The sequence below is a fragment of the Syzygium oleosum genome, unplaced genomic scaffold (assembly GCF_021117445.2).
Source record: "Syzygium oleosum isolate NSW1041296 unplaced genomic scaffold, Sole_v2.1 Sole_v2.12, whole genome shotgun sequence".
Lineage (NCBI taxonomy): Eukaryota > Viridiplantae > Streptophyta > Magnoliopsida > Myrtales > Myrtaceae > Syzygium > Syzygium oleosum.
Genome location: NW_026607496.1, coordinates 1,485,729 through 1,503,880, shown reverse-complemented (window position 1 = coordinate 1,503,880; position 18,152 = coordinate 1,485,729). Strand labels below are relative to the sequence as shown.

Below are 18,152 nucleotides of genomic sequence, written 5' to 3'. Positions count from 1 at the left end.
AAAATGACACGAGCGTATTAGAAAAACCAAAACTTACGAAATTCAAGCTAAACCTAATGCATAATCATCAATATACACGAATTGCTCATATCAACCGTCGAATTATCAAGATATCATTTAATTCATAAATTACAATTCTAAATTACAATTCTTAATTTTATTTTTTTAGACGAAAAATTGTCTTCGAAAGAAAATGAAAAGTTCCGATCGGTTTCCCCCCTTTTCAAAACACACCTCAATCTGTCATTTCCCTCTCACTCAGTCCCCAGTGTGCTTCGTCCTCTCTCTCTCTCCCTCTCTCTCTCTCTCTCTCTCTCTCTGCAGCGATCGAGCTCGGATCCCCACCGGCGATGGCGTCGAAGGACCTCCCCGACGACCCCGCCTACACCGAGACGGAGGACGAGACCGTCGCCGCCAGGAAGAAGCGGTCCCGCCGCGTCAGCTTCGCCGACGTGGAGATCACCTCCGTCCACATCTTCAAGCGGGACGAGGACTACTACGACAGCACCCCTCCCTCCGACCCCAAGCCCGACTCCGGCGGCGGCGGGGGGTCCGCCGGGGACGACGCCGGGGTGCGGCCGCTGTTTAGGGACCTGGGGGACCACAGCGACGACTCGAGGGAGGTCACGCCCAGCGGAGATTACGGTAAGGAGGATGGGGAGGAGGACGTCGACGAGGTCGTGGTCGCCAGGAAGTCGTTCCTCAGGCCGATTGGGTCGCCGTCCCCGGGGAGCAGCACGTTTGGCTCTGCAACTTCTAATGACGGTAAGTTCATTTGTGTTTGCATTTCTAGTGCGATTTTCAGCTTACCGGAGCTTTGGCTTTAAACAAAAACATGGTAGGGTGAAATTCGGTGCACAGCGCGCAGGCTTGGTGAAAAATAGGTGGGAAAGATGTTTAGGCTGTGAAGCAAATGCGGCTATGCTTCAAATTTTGGACTAGAGCCACGTATTTGTACTAAGATTTGATTTCACCTTTCTCTCTAATAGCTGCGCTATAAGTGGATGTGGCATGTTTCTGATGATATCTTTTTTGTTCACCCATGAAGCAGTTTGTTTCTTTTGTCCTTGTGACTTGTGAGGATAAGTGTCTTCATGAAAGCCAAAATAACAAAGGAAACGATGGGTCAATCGTCTCTTGTAGTGCTATGCTGCAAGTTTCTCTTTCTGGCCCTCATGTCGGCCATGAAGTCTTTTTGTTGTCCTGACTGTTGTGTTATTGCTGATGCTGTTTCCCAGAAGACAATTTTTTTGGTCCCGTCTCCGCGAGCTTTATTAGGCCTGGAAGGCTCTCTGGTTCTGCTGCTTCAGATGAAAATCAAGATGTAACGATGGACTCTACAGCATTCTCAATGCATTTTCGCAGCCTTGCAAGATCAGACTCTGGCATGGAGAAGACGCCCACAGGCATTCATCTGACCTTTGATGAGAAAACGCCCTCGGAAAAAACTACCCCAGCTAACACTGGAAGTTTTATGATGCTAACAAACGCTAGGAAGCTGACTCCTGAATCTGCTCGTCCTATGCTTAATGTTCAGAGTGATGGTAAAGATTCCAATGAAATGAGCCTTATTGGGAATAATCCAAATAGGTATGACTATGGTAGACTTTCTCCCTCCTTGGATGCCCTACTGGCGGAAGGCAGGCAGGATTTGCAAGCTCTTCCTAGTTCTGATGTTGAAAATGCAAATGCGTCAGCTACTTTTGAAGTTTCCAATGCCGATGAGAGTGGAAGCAGTAAGGAGGATGTTAAGGGCTCTGCAGATAACATAATGATCTCTATGGGCACTGATGGAACCAATCAGATGATTGTTGCAGCTTATCGTGAATTAGACAGGGCAAATAGTGCTTCTGAAGGAATGCGCATTCAAAATGTTAGGAGTGATTCATCTAATATGGTCGACAGTTTCACTCCCAATGCACCTGTTTATCAGCATATCCATACTCCTAATCAGACACTAAAAGTAAGAACATTGTTGTCGTCTATATTTTATTTGTTTATTTCCAGATTTGTTTTTTGAGTTTTACATTTTGACTAGCTAGAACCACTCAAGCTTTATTGGGGCATCTGGAATATTTGCACCTCCCTGGTACTTTTGAGTTTGATTGGTCTCATAAACTAACGGTAGAATGTAAGTGTCCTTGATCGTGTTTAGCAGTTATCTGCTGCAGCTATAATGCAGTATTATATGCTCTAGTTTAGGAGTAGCTTATGAGATGATAAAATGCATGTAGCGGATGATGGATGTCTGTTGCTGAGATTGCATTTTATGATCAATGATGTATAATTCCACAATTGACTGGTTGCTGTGAATTACGCATCTGTTTCTCATGTGTGTTGGCTAGGCTACCTGGCTATCTGCTTCCCTTTCTTTATTTTGTTATTCTGGTCTTCTGCCTAAAATTCAGTGAAGATTATGCTGGGATTTTTCCGGATGAATTTTAAGCTTCTGGTTTCTCACACTTGCTCTCTATACAATAATCTGAACATTTTCTGGGAATAAATGGACCATATTTTGGATTGAAGCTTTTAATTCTCTTCTCCTTGCAGCTTGGGTCTGTATTTCAACATGTGACCGAAGTATCCATCAAGGAAAATTCCCCGTGGAATGGAAGTCAGAATCTTGATTCAACTGAGCAGGACCCCAACAGATTGCACACATCTCATTTGAAAGGCTCTATATCATCTTTGGCAGCTAAAAGGCGGCAATTATTTTTGGATACAGTTGGTTCGCCTGCAAACTTTTCCATTGGATCTCCTTCAGCCAAAATGTCTGGGTCACTGCTAAGTAAGGAAAGAACTCTGCATGGTTTGAGTCTGTCATCTATTTGGAAGAACATTCCTAAGTTTGGAAATCTTGATTCATCTCCTTCTTCTGCTCGTTTAAAGGAAATCAATGCATTAAAACTCAAGTTATCTGGTTATCTATCTAGTTCTCCTTCCAGTACCATTCAGGCACGGACTAGCAAAGATGTAGTAAGCAAACTCACAGAGTCCCCTGTTGCTGTTCATGATAGCAGTCCAATGAAGACCCCAATCGTAAATAAGATGAATAATAATTCCAGTCAGGCTGAGAAAACTCTCGCTCTTGCCAGGAATGGAGAATCTCCAGATCGCACATCTTTGCACATTAATCATAATGATCAACCTATTACAGTAGCGACAGAAATGGCCTCACCCGACAACTTCAGCTCGTCAGTTGGTGTAGTGATGCAACCACAGTCTATGTCCGAGACTTCTGAAAACACTGCCTTGGTGTCTTTGCAAGCTGATCCTTCATTGGATGAAATTGCGGTTGCTCGTAGAAAGGATAGTGAGGAACCTATTGTAAGTCATAGGTTGTCAACTTCCCCAGTGCAAAGGTTAAATCGTGAGTTATTACTATCAGGAAATGATCAAAGTACACATGGTGTCTCTATGCAACAAAATTGGTACAGAAAGTCCATTGGCATTGACTCAGACCAATGGGGAAGTCCTTTACAATTTGTAGGCTCTGGTGGCTATCCAATTGAAGATGTTAACAAGATAAAGTCCCACTTCCTTGAGAGGATATCTCCAAGGAGCGGAAACACGTTGGATTTGCGGAGTTTAAAGCCGCTCAAGGACCTCCAGACTGAAGCAGATGGAGTCAGCTCAACAGAGGAAGTTTCTTTTGGGGGAAGAAAAGTTTCTTCTCTTATGCCTGATTCCACATATCCAAACAAAAGTACTGATGTGTCTTTGCCTAAAAAGGTCATAGCGTGAAACTGATAAGACCTCAAGATCATCATGATTTTCTGTTGACACCGATGAGTCTGTTTCTGTTCGTCTTTATTAATTCTTTAGTTTCTTATGCAGAGCCTCTCCAAGGAACCGGCACAGAATGTCAGCAAAGAAATCCATAACATGCCCCATTATGAGAACACGCAGTCTGTTGTTGGGGAAAGCATGTCTACTTCTAAGTCTGATGCTTTGGGCATCCTTAGTAATGACAATCAGCAGGAGACTCATCATTCCAAAAGTATTTTGGCAGCACAAGAGATTGAGGAACGTCACAATCGGAAGAGGAAAGGAGATGTTCTTGAGGATGGAGATCCTGTCGGTAAGGTCGCCAGGACAACAGGGAGTTCAGAAATCAAAAGAAGTGAGGGTTATGATGTCAATTCCTCTCTTGAGCATCCCAAACATTCTTGTATGGAAAGAGAGAATACTGGAGATAGCATACCACCATGTAGAAATTGGAAAGATGTACGTGTAATGTTGATAGTTTCATATCTTACCTTTTTGCGGTGCTCATCACAATAAGTAATCCAATACTCGATGCCTCTCTTTGACTTTGGAGGTTAACTTGCAGGTTTTTACAAAGTTCTTGGATGATAGCAGAAAAATACTATCTCTCGTGGTTGACAAGCTAGATATGAGAACGGTATTTATTTATTTTCCTTTCTTTCCATTTTGAGGTTATGCAATTTTCAGTCATCCTCTTGATGTTCTACATATAGTTATCGCCATCTTTTTTTTTTTGGTGATGTATAGATCAGTGTGCTCGATGAGATGTTAGTATACCTTCTGTTGAGAGGAAAAACTGAACTGAATGCTTGATTAGGTCTATGTGACCCCAAGCTATCTATTTATAATAAAGCCAAAAAGGCCAAAATTACAATATTACCCTTATTGCTGCAATATATAAAATAATAAAGGAAATAGACAAATATGCCCCTATTAGCCAAGTACTCTCAACACTCCCCCTCAAGTTGGAGCATAGATATCACACATGCCCAACTTGACTAAAACAAGATGAAACGATTTACTCCCCAATCCTTTAGTCAACACATCAGCGAGTTGATCACCGGACTGAACAAAGGGCATACAAATTAAACCACTCTCCAACTTCTCTTTGATAAAGTGCCTGTCAAATCTCCACATGTTTTGTACGTTCATGCTGTACATGATTGTGAGCAATACTAATGGCGGCTTTATTATCACAATATAGCATCATAGGAATAGGAACAGATACATCAAGATCTTCAAGTAATCCTTTAAGCCATAACAGTTCACAAACTCCATGTGCCATTGAAATTCTGCTTCAGCACTAGATCGAGCAATCACATTCTGCTTTTTGCTACGCCAAGTCACAAGATTCCCTCCTAAGAAAGTACAATACCTAGAAATAGACTTTCGGTCAGGAGATCCAGCCCAATCAGCATCTGTATAGGCTTCAACTTTCAAGCCATCACGAGGAGATAAAAGAATTCCTTTTCCGGGAGCAGACTTCAAATATCAAAGGATTCGAAGAACAGCATCCATATGAGTAGAGTATGGATCATGCATAAACTGACTCACTAGGCTCACAGCAAAAGCAATATCAAGTCTGGTGTGTGATAAATAAATCAACTTGCCCACTAACCGTTGATAACGACCCTTATCTACGGGATCACCATCCTTTTCTCGAAGACGAGTATTGACCTCAATAGGTGTATAAGAGGGACGACATCCTAATAACCCAACTTCTGTTAAAAGATCAAGGACATACTTCCTTTGGGATAGAAAGATACCTTTTGAAGATTTGGCAACTTCAATCCCAAGAAAGTATCGGAGCTTTCAAGATCCTTTATTTCGAATTCTTGTCCAAGAAAATTCTTCAACGAACATCTCATCGATATCATTTCTGTGACAATAATGTCGTCTCCATAGACAATAAGAATAGTGACTTTAGCACCTGATCTCTTCACAAACAAAGTATGATCAGCATTACTTTGTTTATACCCAACAAAGATCATAGCTTTCTGAAACCTACCAAACCAAGCTCGAGGTGATTGCTTTAAACCATAAAGTGCACGTTTCAGCTTACACACTTTACCTTGAGTTTTGTCACAAGAAAAACCTGGAGGAATCTCCATATATACCTCCTCTTCTAACTCTCCATGAAGAAAGGCATTCTTTACATCTAACTGCTGAAGATCCCATCCCTGGTTTACAGCACATGAAAGTAACACTCGAACAGTATTCAACTTGGCAACAGGAGCAAAGGTTTCTTGATAGTCAATCCCATAAGTCTGAGTAAATCCCTTCACCACCAACCGTGCTTTATATCTGTCCGCAGTACCATTCATCTTCTGTTTGACTACAAACACCCACTTACATCCTACCGGTTGTTTCCCAGGAGGAAGAACAACAAGATCCCACGTGTCATTTTTCTTCAAAGCATGCATTTCCTCCACCATTGTTGTCTTCCACTTCTCATCTGCAAAAGCTTCTTGCCAATTCCGTGGAATAGAAACAGAAGATAGAGAAGATACAAAAGTACGATAGGAGCTGGACAAAGAGTCATATGAAACAACATTGGATATAGGGTGTTGAGTACAAGTTCTAATACCCTTTCGGAGTGCGATAGGAAGATCAGAAGGAGAAACCTCATCAGAAGGAGTAGTAGAATCCGGATCCGGAGATGATGACTGAATAGGCAATGTATCAGTGGTCTTAACCTGCGTGTTGGTAGTGGAATTCCTACGACGTTATGTCTTCAATGTTTCCCCACTATCAATCCGCCTTTGAAAGATACCCATACTTTGCTTAACAGGTATGGTCTCCCCCTGAATCTCTGATATCTCCCCCTGAAGTATTGCATTATTCTCTACTTGCATTGCATCGTTCTCCTCTTGAGAAGGAGAAGGAGAACGATCAGAGACTATTGGAGGAGGAGAAGGAGAAGAGTAAGTAATATCCATAGGAACATCTAGAATTGGCAACACCTCTACACTAGGACACTCTCCTTGAAGAGGTGGAGCGGAATAATAGTAGACTCATGAAAAATCATATCCATAGATATAATACTGCGCCTAGAAGGAGGATGATAACACTTATAACCCTTTTGAGTAGCTGAATACCCAAGAAATATGCAGCGAAGACTGCGGGGTTCCAACTTACTCTTAGAGGTAGTGTTACGAGCATAACAAACACAACCAAAAATTTTTGGAGGAAGAATAAAAGTTGATCCCTGTAAAACATCAATAGGTGTGCGAAAATCAAGAATTCTAGTCGGCATCCGATTGATTAAATAGGCAGCGGTTAAAATAGCATCACTCCAATACTGAGAGGGGACATGACGTGCAAACATAAGAGACCTGGCGACCTCTAACAAATGTCGGTTCTTTCTTTCGGCAACACCATTACATGTCTTTGGGGTATCAACACAAGCCGTCGATGAATAATGCCATGATCAAAGAGATACCGTTGAAACTGACCTTCAGTGTACTCAGTACCATTGTCACTGCGAAGAATTTTCACAGTGGCGTTGAATTGAGTTTGAATCATTTTGTGAAAAATTTGAAAATAACGAAAAACGTCACTCTTATGCTTCAACAAATAAACCCAAGTTGCACGAGAATGACAATCGATAAAAGTAACAAACCATCGATGACCAGAAATAGAAGTACGTCGGGAAGGACCCCACACATCAGTATGAATCACATGAAAAGGGAAACGACTTTTATTATTTGAAGATGAATATGTAGAACGAGTTTGTTTAGCAAAGACACAAGCTTCACAAAAAAACTCATCTTTATTATAAGCTGAAACGAGACTCGGGAAAACTTTTTCTAAAGTTCCTAAAGGGGATGACCTAATCTGCGGTGCCAGCGATGGAGATGCTGTCAATCTTTGAATTAACTTGATGGGGCGTAGTAGACGACATAGAAGTAGAAACCCCACTACCCTCGAGCAGATAAAGACCATCATCCAATCTACCATATCCAATCTCCTTCTCCGTTACCAGATCCTGAAAAATACAGTAAGAAGGGAAAAAAGTTACTTTACAATTTAAGTCTCGAGTCAAACTACTAATAGAAAGGAGATTAGTAGAAAATGATGGAATATGTAAAACAGAAGACGAGGGAAGAGTGGAGGAGCAATTGATAGACCCTTTTCCAGCGATGGAAGAGAGGGTTCCATCAGCTACACGAACTTTGTTTCTACCGGAAGTAGGGGTATATTGATGAAAGAGACTAGAAGAACCTGTCATATGATCTGTAGCCCCTGTATCAATGATCCATGGGCTGGAAACAACAGATGTATTAAACCCCCCAAAGAAGATACCTAAAGTGGCTAGATTTGAAGCAAAATGGGAAGACGAATTGGCAACTGCGGAGGAAGCAGTAGTAGTAGAAGCTTTCAGTAGACGTCGAAATGCCTGAAGTTCTTCCTGGGATAAACTGATATCAGTAGTAGGTGTAGCAGTAACAGTTTCAGTATGGTTTGCTTTGTTTTTTGTCTTTCTCTGTGCTTTTTTTTCCTCAAAATCTACAGGTTTTCCATGTAACTTCCAGCATGTAGCCTTAGTATGATAAAGCCTATGACAATATTCACACTTCACAACTTCCTTAGGGGTATCATTAAATCGAGAGAACGAACTAGATTTAGTAATAGTGCCAGCACTAATTTGTAGAGCAGATCGATCAATAGTAGAGGACTGGAGCATTGTTGTCCTACGGCTTTCTTCTGAGTGAACTAGGGCATACGACTGTTCCAGAGTGGGGAATGGAGACCGGCTAAGGACTTGAACACGTATCTGATCATATTCAACATTCAATCCTGCCAAGAAATCATAAACTCTGATCTTGTCCACATGGTTCTTGTAGGCAGCATTGTCTGTAGCATTAGTTGGTTGATAATCGGTATAATGATCTAGCTCTTGCCATAAACTCCGAAGCTCAGCATAATATTGAGATATAGTCATCTCCTTCTGAGAAGTGTCATGAACCCTTTTTCGAAGTTCATACACCTGTGCATCATTCCCGATTTGACCATAAGTATCCCTAGCAGCTGACCAAATTTGCGCCGCAGAATCAAGAAGCAAATATCCTTTTGCAATATGTGGCTGCATCGAGTTAAGCAAAAAAGACATTACCAAAGAGTCATTCGAGATCCACTTGTCTTGAGTAGCACCCGATGTTTCCGGCTTCACAGAAGTGCCGTTGATATGACCCGTAAGCCCACGGCCTGCAATGGTCAAGAATACAGATCGAGACCATATCAAATAATTTGTGCCGTCGAGCTTCATAGAGATTGTAGCGAAAGTAATATAATCTGTACAACCATCTCCTGTAGGTGGAGGATTCTCAACTGAACCGTCAGACACTGTGTCACTGGTAGTAGGCTAAAAATATCCTCCAAAAAATCAGCAAGATCAGATCAAGGGAAGAAAAAAATTGATTTTTTCAAGATTTTGAAAACTTGAAAAAAATCGAAAATTCTAATTTATCCCAAAGAATCTGAAAAAATATGGTGGTCCAAAAATTGCAGTGCTTTGGTCTTCACACACGAGAGAATTGTAGGCCAGCGGCAAGGCAGAAACAATTCCGGACAAGAAGATCCAAAAATCGCAGAAAAAGTTGAACCACCTATCGCGGACTGCAAAGAAGTTTTAGTTATGTCATAGAGGTGAATTTTAGGGCAGACACTAGATTCAAAGAATCACCTCATTAGTGCTACCCTACACTGTGAAAGAGAGCAAAGGAGAACATGAGAAGGAACTGCGGTGGGAGAGAGTGAAGGCGTGAAGAGAGGAAAAAGAAAGGTTGCGCAGAGGAGAGATTAGGGTTAGGGTTTCAGTTCAGATCTGGCTCTGATACCATGTTGAGAGGAAAAACTGAACTGAATGCTTGATTAGGTCTATGTGACCCCAAGCTCTCTATTTATAATAAAGCCAAAAAGGCCAAAATTACAATATTACCCTTATTGCTGCAATATATAAAATAATAAAGGAAATAGACAAATAGCCCCTATTAGCCAAGTACTCTCAACACCTTCAGAAAGTCAAACACTACGAGCTGCTTAGCTCTGACATCCAGACTAAGGTTAGCTGGGCTATTCACAATTGCCTGCCCCTAGTGCCTTTTCTTTTATATAAAGGTAATTTAATGAACTGGCAATGTAATGGTTATCACTTCGCAATTTTACAGAAGGCAGATCAATCTCGTAGTGCTTCTGAGAAAAGGTGGTGTCCATTTTAACTTTGTGAGAGTCGTGACTCATTGATGTGTGGCATGTTGGGTAAATAAAATGAGCTTTTTTCATTGTTGAGTTGTTGCAGATCATACGAGATCATTTCTCTGCTGTATAAAGCATTGCATGAAAAGGAGAGATTGTGCTTAAATTGTGTGAAGTGCGAGAGGCTGCAGGTATGGAGCAACTCACTCGTATATTCTCTTAATTCATGGTCTACATGCTGATGCTGATGTTATGAGCAGAAAACAGAGCAAATCTTGAGGTCTTCGATTCAAGAGTCCCAAGCACTAAAGCTGAAAATTAAGAAGACTTCACTGCTTGCTGGTGAGGTGGCAGTTGTGATGATCATCAATGTTCAACTCAATCTGAGAACAAATACAAGGTAAGTGACTTGTTTAGTTGTTTTATCATTTGGTCCTAGCAAGTGTCGATCCAGTGTATATGACCACATCCTGTCTCCTCCATTCCAAACTACCCACATAAAAGAAAGAAAGGAAAGAAAATGACGAGATAAAAAGGTGAACAGAAGGAAAGAGCATGACTGGCATATTCCGAAACTGATGTGACACTCACCATAAAGTTCAATGGGATTTGATCTGCTTTTCCATCGCTGGAGAAGTATTGTTGCTTCATTCTCAATGGTTACATGTCAACTTCATAGCCTTCTCAAATCCACAGTTTTTTGAAATTTCAGATGGTAACCCTGCTTGTGACTAAGTTTATCAAATATTAATCTCAGATGTTTGAAGATGGTTGTTATTGTTAATGTTGTTGAAATTACTTAAGATTGTATGAATTTGGATTTCCTGTTATGGCAATGGGAAGTCCTTTTCAGGTTTCTATTACAATTTTTTATCCATATTTAATTTTCAGGAGTGCCCAAGGCATAATGGCTTACGGTATCATATTCTTTCATTGTTCTACATATAATTAGTAATAGGAAATAAACCTCCTCATCTGGTTTTTGAGTCATCCTTGTTACTGCTAAAGAGTTAAGGAATTGTGTATAGACATAAATATTTGTTCTTATGCAGTTATTTGTGATGTGATCATGTATGGTCCAGACATGGAATGGTAGTTGCATTACAGTATATTTTGATTAATGATTGTTGCCTTAAATGCCGTAAGCCTCTGAAATTCATTGAAGGCTTTTCTTTCCTGCCATGCAACTAATGATGTGGTTGTTGCAAATAAAAGAAGAAATAGAAGCTTGTATCTCTGAAGTCTTAAGACCAAATTGTCGAAACTAAGTCAAGAATTCTTATTACACTCAGGCTGAGTGGAAAGATGGGATGCAGACATGTCCAAGTTCAAAGCATGAAATCGGAATCCCTGTTATGTTTCATTTCAGTTTTGAAGTCTATGGAATGAATCACGACATCACATGCTAAAGCTGTACAACTCCAAGTACTAATTACCTTAACTGATAAAAACTATGAATAAAAGTGAGAGGTCAAGATTGTGTAGTTGAAGGTAAAAGTAATTAGCACCTTTTATTAAAATCCACGTCACAGGGCTTAAAACTTGTCCCTTATACCTTTTCATGGGGTTAAAAAGAAAAGATTTTTTATTTGTCCTTTACTTTTTTCTAATTCTGGAGGTGAGGTATGCAGCCAATGACTTTGATATTTTCAAGTGATGTATAGGTTCAAACCGCAGGACCATGATCAAACAACTCTGACATGCAAGCGTTCTTTAAGTTCTGCACAAAAATGATGCATTACTTCCTAACAGCATCGTCTGCATTATACATTAGACTCTGCATGGTAGTGAAAATTCACGTGTGATGTGTAACATTTGTGACTTCATGTTATCTTGCAATCACATATTCATTACTTCTCAGCGTAGTATGTAGTGTAGTAACATGCAGGTTGATCTTTCTTTATTATTCGTGAAAGCTCACGTAATCATATCATATGACAAGACCTTTTTGCCTTTTTAGTTAGTCACAATAACATTATGTCAAAGCCCTTGCATGATGTTATTGCATATCTTAGCGAAAGTTATTGATTTCTGTTCGTACTCTGTTAAAAGAGAATCTATTTCTGCAGGTTTCTCATAACCCAATGACATCAATGAAGCAGGAGATTGAAATCTTAGAGAAGAAAATAGAGAACTTGATCATATCTTTAAACAGGTTTTGCAAAATGAAGGGAGAATTAGATTGCATAGAGACAATAGGACTGATCAATAACTTCATGAAGAAAAGGATGTGTTGCAGATTCGTTCGCCTGGATTTGCAGGTTTTCTAATTTACCGTTTGTTCATCCCATACAATGAGAATATCAATCTGTCTGACAGTTCCACCTCTCGACTGTTTGCTCAGCTGTGGAAAGTGAGTTCCTTTGAGAGTAAAAGTGGCCATCATGATATCACTCTTGACTATCTTGGATTAATTTACCAAAGGTTGCTTCTTCAATTCCAATTCACGCTATAGAAAAGTCCACTTTACATTTCTAAAGCCGCGTATAAATTATATTACCATTTTAATTTTTAGCTTTGCCGTTTCCTCGAATCAATGCAGGCTCAGACTGACTGCTCATCCAGCTCCAAGTTTAACAGTTTCCAACAAATTGATCAATACAAAGATAGAACAGGTAATGGATTGTCACTAAAATGGGAGAAGAAATACAAAAGTCTATCATGGTATCTTGTAGCTTATTTGTTGGTGTTTTGCAACTAGATCTAAATGATATTTTTTCTTTTGTTAGAATTATCCAAATATGGCAGCTCGCACAGCATTTGCTTTTGTTTTCAACAGCGAGACAATTAAGAAATATGCCACTTCAAAATGTTTGGCAAAGGAAACGCAAGTAAGTTTCACTCATAACATTTTGATGCATTAGTCTAGATGAAATGCTTAAAATCCCTTTATTCTCCAGTAATGTTGTCGTGGAAGACATATGAGGTTATCGGCAAAGGGCGTGTTCACTTCAGCTGTATCTTGGCCTGCTTTTCTTACTTCGTTTTTTATGGCTGTGCAGATGACACATCTGGTTCTTAGAAATCTCTTGGATGTACTTGAGGAATTACTTCTAGCACGACTAGAAATTAAGAGTAACACACACAAGTTTTTTCTCTTCAAGAGGTAACGAAATGCTATTGTGCTTGGACTTGTTTCCTTGTTTCTCAAATTAATTGTTTCTTTGAATTTTTTTGGTCTGCTCCCTTCCACGCAAAATTCTGGTTTCATGATCCATTCATCTTCACTCACATTCAAACTTGATAATGAATTTTGGAAACAAGAGAGCCTACTTAAGAATTGTTGTAATGATGCTGATGTTATATTTTTTAGATTCTAACTGGTAACTCATTGTGGCCTGCAAATGAACCTTGGTTTTGATTTTGAAGTCAGCATCGTGTTTAGCTGCTTTTCTTTGTGTAGTTGGTTTGTCCCTTACTCATAATTTCTTATCATCACCCAAATGCAAATTGCACTTTAGCTATCAAACTAAGTTATGAGTGTTGTTTTGGACCTTGAATTTTTTGCTTTTTCTCAATGTGGTCCTACAGCTGAATTTTTTTCGAAGTCGGTTCTTGAACTCAAAGACTTTTTCTAAATATGTTTCAGTCAATTTTGTTGATGTGCATGTTGGACGGAGTTCTGGGTCCTTGTTTTCATTTTAGGGGTAAGTGGTCAATTTTGTGTTCATACTTACAGGAAGTCAATTTTTGGGGAAGTTCAGTTTCAAATGTTTTGGTGCTGTAATATAGGTGGGTTTGGTTGTTGATTAGGTTCTTTGCTGATTAGAGACATAATAACCCCAGCAAAAAGTGGTTGAGAATTGCTGAGTGAGAACTTCCTTTTGAAAAAAAGAGTCGATAAATTCGGGAATTGAACAGAATTTTAATTTGATGATGAAATTCGGAGAAGCAAAGACAAGTATAGGAGCTTAAATGGCATTAAATTGATCAAATTCTTAGCTTGGGCGTCAGATGACAATTGCCAATTGTCACATTGTTAACCGACTCTTTTGGTGTCAGCAATTTCGATTGTAGGACACAAGTATGGCAATCTGTTCCCTCCTTTTCTATTGTATGTTCCATCTCTATAGCTCAGTCTTAGGCCACCTTTTTGCATTGATTATGCGCACGTGTAGGCTGCCTTTACTTCCTTCATTCTCACTAAAACGAGACTCTCCGTATATAGATCTACATTGTTACCGTGTGCACTGATTGTGATTCATGTATTTTACAGATGGGCAACTTGATCTGTTGCTTTCCTTCATTGACTTCCACAGTGATCAGAAGGTGGCATTAAGCTTTGACGTGACATGTCTGAATTGGTAAATTTCTTTAAGTTCTTTTAATATGTTCTTATTTTTCACATCTGAGGTTCCACAAGCTTCTTTGCAGCTTGAAAAAGTCGTGCATTTACTTGCAGACAGCTTTACAAGAGAAACTAGCATTCTTTGACATTTAACATTTCAATTTGTGCTTCTCTGGACAGGTCACCCAACTTAGAAATGCTACTTGGGAATTAGATTACTGCAATTCACTTCTCTTATATTATACTTGACCAATCATGTGAAGTACTTGCTTGGGTTTGCTCCTTGCAGGCCTGTCTAATTGATTACCTAACCATATGATGTTCTTTCGTTTTGCCCAAATTCGTTTTGCCTTTTGGTGTCCAATCTATGAATTTGACATTTGTCGTTTCTGAAATGAGCAACACGATGCTCCATGCATGAGTTTTCTCAAGGTGCGTTTGGTAACTTGCCAAATAGTGACTTATTCTATTCTTTTGTTCCCGGGAACAAAAAAAGAACAGAAATCCGTTTGGTAAATTTTTTGTTCTCGGGCACAAATTTGTTCCCAGAATCGGTTTTGGAACAGAATCAAGAATAAAAAAAAAGTTGATTCTTGATTCTGGGAACAAGAATCAGAAATAGAAGAGAAAATTTTTTTTCTTTTTCTTCTTTCCTTCCTAGCTGTGGCTGGTTCTTCTTCTTTCCTAGCCTGTGGCCGGTGGCCGGCGACCAGCGACCGGCCACAGGCCGACGCCCTCGCCGACAAGGGTGAGGGCTAGACCCTCACCTACCTTTTCCAGCCCTCGCCCAAGCTGGCAAGGGTCGCCATCGAGGCTCGCGGCCTGGGCGAGGGCTGCCCTCACCAAATCTAATGAGAGCGGCGGCCGCAAGGGCGGCCCTCGCCTAGGCTACAAGCGGCGAGGGTCCAGCCCTCGCCAGATCCGAGGAGGGCAATGGCCGCCGTTGAGGCTCACAGCCTGGGCAAGGGCGATCCTCGAGCGGCGAGGGCCACCGTCGAGGCTCGACGACCTGGGCTAGGGTGGCCCTCGCCGGCCTTGGCCTGTGGCCGGCCAACCGGCGACCCAGCCACGGCCAAGGAGAAGAAGAAAAAAAGAAAAGAAAGAAATATTAAAAATGTTATTAATAAAAATAAATTTTGTGCAGTTACCAAACGCATTTATGTTTTTTTTCTATTCTAGGAGTGGAAATTTTGGGCTATTACCGAACGCCTTAAAATGCTTAGAAATTGTTTCTTGGAACATAATGGTTACCAAACGCACCCTCAGCTTATTGGGTTTGACATTAGCATCTACTCTATTTTTCTGTCTCCGATTTGGACTTCTATTAGTGTCAATTGGATTAGCTAAGTATTGCTATGATTTAGGAAAACTATTTTTTCAGTCTGGACCAGCATTTTTTTCAAACAAATTCTGTTCTCTTTTAGTTTACAGTTTTTTTTGTGGCACCAATCTTTGACATGACCTTTGACTAATTCATATTGAACCCTTTTTCTGGGCTTCTTAGTTCTAAGCTTATTATAGATTGCATGCTTCTATTGAAACTGTATTTGTACATACTTACATAGTGGGTCGAATTTATAGACCCATTTCGATCTTTTGTCTTAAAATGAAGATAACTCTTGGTGATGATGTCCATTGGACAGTGGGCTTTATCCTTCAGAGGTTCTCCCATATCGTGTCGAAGCTTCCATGGAGAAAATTTCTCACTCGCTGCCTCGGTCACTTTCAAAGGAGATTACAACCGCTATAGAGCGTCTACCAGTGGGATACTCAAGGATTTTGAGGCTCTGCCAATGTGTCTCCAAGGAACTGCGAGGTTAAAGTATATTGTAATGAATCAGACGAAAAAGAAAAGTTGGATTCCGATAGCTTGTTGGTGTCAATATGCATATATTTGATTTTGAACATGCTGAATCTGGTCAATATAGGTACTTCTCAACATGTCGGACATGATCTTTAACAAATTCTAAATTTAGGTAGTCATTGACACCAATATTGCTGAAGCCCATTTGGATTAGAATCATGTCGGCTTTGTGGAAGAAATTGCATATCTACAATGTATTTGATTTTCCCTATGTAGTTGGAACTTGTGTCTCGCTAAAAACTTGAATTTCATCTATGCAACTATAGTGCTTGTGCTGTGCTAGATTTCAAGGTTGTCTTTCGTTTGGAATTGCGTCGGGGGTAAGCTTGAGGATGCATTGCCAATTGTACATACATGTCTGAACCGGCACGAAGCGATGGCGTTGTGTAACAAGTTGAGGAATCGGCATGCTGCTAAAAGTGAGGATTGCTTATAATCTACAAAAGTCTAGGGGCTTTTCCTCTCAGCACTCGGGGAGATTTTGTACCTTTTACCTCCATCTATTTGTACTTGTGGTTGTGCACTTTTTACGCTCCATTCTCTATTGTTTGGGAGTATCGAGCATATTATGGATACATCCACATCGAGCTTTGGGCATTTTCCGCAAGAGCCACGATATTTTGTTGTGATGATTTGATAATTCTATTTAGCAAAAGCATGTCAAAAGGTTGTTTTTTTTTTCATTTAATACTCTTGGTCTCGCCCCCGCCCCAACCCCCCCCCCCCCCCCCCCCTTCCTTTCTAAGGTGTGTCACGTGTGGTGATGCTTGTAGTGATGCAATAATGATCTAAGCAATGACATTATTGACTTGATGTATAGAACAAACTCTCAAGACAAGGCAAAAGGACACTACAAGTGCCATAAGTTATGTACGAATGTCACTTTGATGCCATAATTTTTTTTTGGATCACTTTGGTGCCAAGTCAGAGGAAAAGAGATCACTTAAGTGTCAACTTCGGTAAGTTTGGCCGGAAATCCGACGTGACATTTTTTATTAATTTCTGACGCCGACGTGGCTTGTCGAAGGATGAGTCAGTGCGTACAGTCAGCATTTTTTATTTTAAATAATTTTTTTTCCCTTTTCTTTCCTTTTTCCTTTTTTTTCTTTTCTTCCCTCGCCGGTCGATTGCTGGTGGTCGGGCTAGCCACCGGCGAAGCCCGGGAAGGGCTGGGTGAGGGCGGCCTTACCCATGGCCGGCGAGAGGCGGCCTCGCCAAATCTGGGCGAGGCAACCCTCGCCGGCAACAGGCGAGGCAACCCTCGCCGGCAACAAGCGAGGCCGCCCCTCGTCGGCCCAAATCTGGCGAGGTTGCCCCTTGCCCATGGTCAGCGAGGGGCAGCCTCGCCAGTCGCCGGCAAGGGTCGCCTCGCCCAGATCTGGCGAGGCCGGCCATGGGCGAGGGGCGGCCTCGCCTGTGGCCGGCGAGGGTCGCCTCGCCCAAATCTGGCAAGGCCAGCCATGGGCGAGGCCGCCCCTCGCCAGTTTTTAAAAAAATTTTATAATGATTTTTTAAATAAAATAAAATAGATGAAATAAATTAAAAGGAAGATATGTTTCATTAAATTCTATTAATGCAAATGCGCCTAATATGTATGTGCCATGTAATTTAATGAAAATATTTTTGCTTAGGGGCTAAAAATAAACCCCTAATTTTCTATGCATTTAAACCCTAAATGACTAGGCAAAATTTAGGTGTCAACACTATGCTGATTCTGTTGAGTCCCTAGTTGTTAGAATAATCTTAAATGTTGCTGTGACGGACGATGAATCGTGGCTTAGACATAATATTTTTCATACTAAGTGCACTAGTGGAGCAAAAGTATGCAGCATGATAATAGATGGGAGAAGCTACGAGAATGTGGTGTCCACTATTATGGTGGAGAAGTTGGGGCTGAAAACAAAAGATCATCCTCAACCATACAAGCTGTCGTAGCTTAGGAAAGGGAACGAGGTGAAGGTGAGCAAGAGGTGTCTCATGCAATTTTCGATTGGAAAAAATTACATTGATGAGGTGCGGTGTGATGTGGTCCCA

The 18,152-nt window shown here is 40.8% G+C and overlaps 1 pseudogene; it reads left to right on the top strand.

Moving 5' to 3' along the window:
* The first annotated feature begins 245 nt into the window (after positions 1–245).
* LOC130139542 (uncharacterized) lies at positions 246–16,329 on the top strand (annotated as a pseudogene).
* The last annotated feature ends 1,823 nt before the right edge of the window (positions 16,330–18,152 follow it).